Raw genomic sequence first — 5349 nt, forward strand, 5'->3', positions numbered from 1 at the left:
TTCTTTGTAAACGCTGTATTTTTTTTACCTTGTTGGAAAATTCCTATTACTCCAGTTCCACTTTGTATTTTGGGGTCCATTTTATCTCATTTTTATTTTATTTTATTTGTATTTTTTTGGTGTTACAAGTTGGTATTAGAGCTCTAGCTTAAGCGAACTAGGTAAGAAACTAAGACGCCTAGACTTAAGCTGAGATTGTAGGCTTTAATTTGTGAGTTATGGGTAGGAACTCTCAAGGTAGGAGAGCCTTAAAGTCATCGGGGGTACATGATTCATGGACTGCGACGACGGTGCTGAGGATCCTTATGTATAATCTATTCGAAATTTCACTTAACTAATGCTATTTTGAATATGTTGTTACGTAAGCATGCTCGAACCTATTGTTATTGCAAAGACTTATCAATGCGTCGGTACGTATTATGTTAGTTCCGTATCTTCCCATATTAATTTCTCTTCTCTCTCTTGTTGGCAGACTTTATGGTGAATACTCGGAGTAGACGAGATACCTCACCGGAAGGTCATGCGGTGACTGAATCTACCGCGGATCAACCGCCACGAACCACCTTTGCAGGGGTTCATCTTAGGCAAGACGCTTTGAGAGATGGAGTTGAGCAGGTTCCCCAAGTTGACCCTGCCACCTCTACTCCTGTAATCGAAGAGGAAACCCCGGAGTCAAGAATGATGGGCACACTGATGAATGCTATGAACAAGGCTATGGCCCAACAACAAGAATTCTTTATGAAACTGTTGGAGGACAGAGATGCTAACAACCGCAAGCATGAGGCGGTTGCTAAGAATGTAACTATTGAGGGATCTGGGGGTACCGAAAATGGAATCCCAACCCAGGAGTTAGCGATGATTAAAGCGAGACAAATGAATAGAGCTTGCTCTTACAAGACCTTTCTATGTTGCAAACCGCCAGAATTATTGGGGTCGGATGATCATGTGGCGTGCATGAATTGGCTTCGAGAGATCGAGCAAGCTTTCCGGTCATGTGATTGCGATGAAGGGCAAAAAGTGAAGTTCAGCTCTCAAATGTTAATGGGTGCCGCCCTTATCTGGTGGAATATTGTCATCTCAACCATGGGAGCTACAGAATTGGCCAATATGAGTTGGACCACGTTCCGAGAGAAGGTGATGGAAGAATATTGCAATGAGCAAGAGATAGATCGCATTGAAGAAGATTTCCGAACCTTAAAGAAAGGGAATTTGTCAGTAAGGGACTACACTCGACTCTTCATAGAAAAGCTAAACTTAGTGGGACATGTGGCCCCAACGGAGAAGGATAAGATGAAAGCCTACCTCAAAGGGCTACCTGCGGACATGATGGTGATGGTCAGGAACTCCAGAGCCTCCACCCTTAGGGAGTCAATCGAAAAGGCAAAAGTCATGGAGTCAGTTTATGCTAAGGGAAAAGAAGAGAAGATGGCTAGTGGAGAGAAGAGGAAGTGGGAAGGGCCTTATGCGTCATCCAAAAGGGTAAACCATTTCAACAACAACAATCGCGAAGCCTATCCCAGACAAGAGGCTAGATGGTGTCCCAAATGCCACAGTAAATATCACGGTCCGTGTTACACCAACCCTACTCCCACAAAATGCTTTAAGTGTGGGAAGACAGGCCACACACGAAACGAGTGTCCGATCAAGGGACCCATATGTTTTGGATGTAGAGAGCCGGGTCACTTCAAGAATGATTGTCAAAAGTTTAAAGCGGGGGAAATCAAGGAAGAAAAGAGAGAACCCCGAAAGTGACCGGTCGAGCCTTTCAGATGTCGAGTGAAGAAGCTAGAGCATCGACGGATGTAGTGTCAGGTAAGTTTCTTATTAATTCTGTGCCTGCACACGTACTTTTTGATTCGGGTGCTTCATGTTCCTTTATGTCCACTACATTCCAACAACACTTGCATACGCCCCCTAGTACACTAGAAGATGCGTTGATCATAAAGATAGCAAATGGTAGTCAGATTCTGGTGCGTGAGGTTGTTAGGAGTTGCATGTTAGGAATTGAGGGGAAGGATTTTCGGGTAGACCTCATACCCATGACTATAAGCGGATTCGATGTCATTATTGGGATGGATTGGTTGGTAGAGAACCAAGCAGAAATTATATGCTCTAAAAAGTTGATCCGAGTCCCTTTGCCGAATGGGGATGCTGTGCTAATTTACGGAGAAGGAAGGAAAGAAAATGTAGTACTTTTGTCCGCAACAAAAGCATGTAAGTGTCTAGCTAATGGATGCTCCTCGTTCATTGCTTACGTGCTGGATACCAAGCTAGAGAAAAAGGGAATTGAAGATGTGAGAGTGGTTAATGAATTTCTCGACGTATTTCCTGAAGACTTACTCGGCTTACCATTCGTTAGGCGGGTGGAATTCCGAATCGACATTATTCTGGGAACCGCCCCAATTGCTAAAGCCCCTTACCGTTTAGTGCCATCCGAGATGCAAGAGTTATTGTCTCAACTACAAGACCTTCTAGAGAAAGGATTTGTTAGACCGAGTTCGTCACAGTGGGGAGCTCCAGTTTTATTTGTAAAGGAGAAGGACGACACCATGAGAATGTGTAGCGGTTACCGAAAACTCAATAAGGCAACCGTGAAGAACAAATACCTTCTTCCTAGGATCGACGACCTCTTCGACCAACTTCAGGGAGCAAGTTCTTTCTCAAAAATCGACCTTCGTTTGGGGTATCATCAGGTGCGGATGAAAGAAGATGATGTGGCGAAGACAGCTTTTAGGACTCAATATGGACACTATGAATTTTTGGTCATGCAGTTCGGCTTGACGAATGCACCGGAAATATTCATGGACTTGATAAATCGAGTGTGCCGACCATTCCTTGACAAGTCAGTAATAGTGTTCATTGATGACATACTCATTTATTCCAAGGGTGAATCAGATCATGAACTACACCTTCGAGAAGTCATCGAAATGCTAAGGAAGGAGAAGTTGTATGCAAAATTCTCTAAATGCGACTTTTGGTTAGGGGAGGTTCAATTCTTGGGTCACATTGTCAGCGAGATGGGGTGAAGGTAGACCCATCCAAGATCGAGGCGATGATGAACTGGGAACAACCAAAAAGTCCCTCAGAAATCCGTAGTTTCTTGCGTCTGGCGGGTTATTACAGGAGATTTATCCAAGATTTCTTCAAAGTCGCTTCTTCCTTAACGGCGTTGACTAGGAAGAATGTGAAGTTTATCTGGACGGAGAAACAAGAGCATGCCTTCAGAACCCTCCAGAAGAAATTATGTGAATCCCTGATTCTCTCCCTGCCAAAAGGGTCCAAAGACTTCGTAGTCTTTAGCGACGCTTTGAAAATGGGTTGGGTTGCGTCTTGATGCAAAGGGGAAAAGTGATTGCTTACGCGTCAAGACAACTCAAAGATCACAAGAAGAATTACCCCACTCACGATTTAGAATTGGCTGCAGTAGTGTTCGCCCTAAAGCTTTGGCGACATTACCTTTACGGTACCAAATGCACACTTTTCACTGATCACAAAAGCTTGAAGTACATCTTCGATAAAAAAGAATTGAACATGAGGCAGCGACGTTGGCTCGAACTACTCAAAGACTACGATTATGAATTGATATACCATCCGGGTAAGGCAAACGTAGTGGCATATGCTTTAAGCCGAAAGGAGTACGGTAGTGGGACGAAAGTTGGGCTTACCAAGATCGATTTAGTGTCCAGTCTGATCGATCAGATCAAAGTGGCGCAATCTGAAGCACTTTTGGGAGAAAACCTCAAGGATGAGGTAATGATGAAACAACGCTCACTTCTGACAGAGGATGGCCGTGGCTTGAAGTTGTTTCAAGGGCACATATGGGTACCTAAGATCGGAGGCAATCGAGAACTATTGCTAGAAGACGCACATAAGTCTAAATACTCTATTCATCCGGGTAGCACCAAGATGTATCGGGACTTAAAACTGACATATTGGTGGCCTATTATGAAGCTGGATGTGGCTCGTCACGTAAAGAGGTGCGTGACTTGTCTACAAGTGAAAACAGAGCATCAACGACCTTATGGTAGTCTTCAATCCTTGGAGATCCCTGAGTGGAAGTGGGAGCATATTACGATGGACATCGTGACCAAACTACCGAGGACTTTAAGGGGTCATGATACGATATGGGTAGTGGTTGATCGACTTACAAAGAGCGCCCACTTCTTGGCAATGCGTGAATCTTTACCAATAGACAAACTTGCCAAGTTATACTTCGATGAAGTAGTCTCAAGGCACGGTATACCGTTATCCATAGTATCAGATCGAGATAGCCGATTCACCTTCCAATTATGGGGTGGCTTACAGAAAGAGTTGGGCACGAGGGTGAAGTTGAGTACGGCTTACCACCCTCAAACCGATGGTCAGAGCGAGCAGACCATTCAAACCCTTGAAGACATGCTTCGATCATGTGTTATCGACTTTGGCGAAAATTGGGATCCTCACCTACCTCTTGTGGAGTTCGCCTACAACAATAGCTATCAGTCCAGTATCGGAATGGCACCTTTTGAGGCTTTGTATGGTCGAAAGTGTAGGACTCCAGTATGTTGGCTAGAAGCGGGAGAGAAACAATTCTCCGACCCCGAAATCGTTCAGTAAACGGCCGACAAGGTGAAATGTGTCCGGGAACGGTTAAAGGCAGCACATGATCGACAGAAGAGTTACGCGGACAAGAGGAGCCGACCTATAGAATTCCAAGTGGGCGACCGTGTAATGCTAAAAGTGTCTCCTTGGAAAGGTATTATCCGTTTTGGAAAACGTGGGAAGATAAGTCCCCATTTCATTGGACCGTTTAAAGTCTTGGTTAGGGTGGGACGTGAGGCTTACAAATTAGAGCTACCACCTAAAATGGCCGGAATTCACCACACATTTCATGCGTGCTACCTCCGTAAGTGTTTGGCAGAAGAAAAAAGTGTAATACCGCTTTCGAAAATTCGCATAGATGAGAACAACCGATGCGTAGAAGAACCGGAAGCCATCTTGGAAAGCAAGGTCAAGATGTTGAGGCACAAGGAGGTTGTCATGGTCAAGGTAAAAAGGAAGCATCATCGAGGATCAAACGTGACTTGGGAAGCGGAAGAGGACTTGAAGAGGCATTACCCGCACTTATTCGCGTAAACTAAATTTCGAGGACGAAACTTAATCCAAGGTAGGGAGGATTGTAACACCCAGATTTTCTTTCCCTTTTTCCCTACCTTGTTTGCGTCAAGGGTTTTCGTCGCGTTAGGAGGTGCACGTTGCCATTCACCTAATAGAACTTAAAGCACTATGCTTCATTAAAAAATTCTTTGTAAAGTTTATATATGTGTGTATTTATATATATATATATATATTTATATATTATTGTTTAAG

Source organism: Cynara cardunculus (assembly GCF_001531365.2).
Source record: "Cynara cardunculus var. scolymus isolate 2C chromosome LG 13, CcrdV1, whole genome shotgun sequence".
NCBI classification, from domain to species: domain Eukaryota; kingdom Viridiplantae; phylum Streptophyta; class Magnoliopsida; order Asterales; family Asteraceae; genus Cynara; species Cynara cardunculus.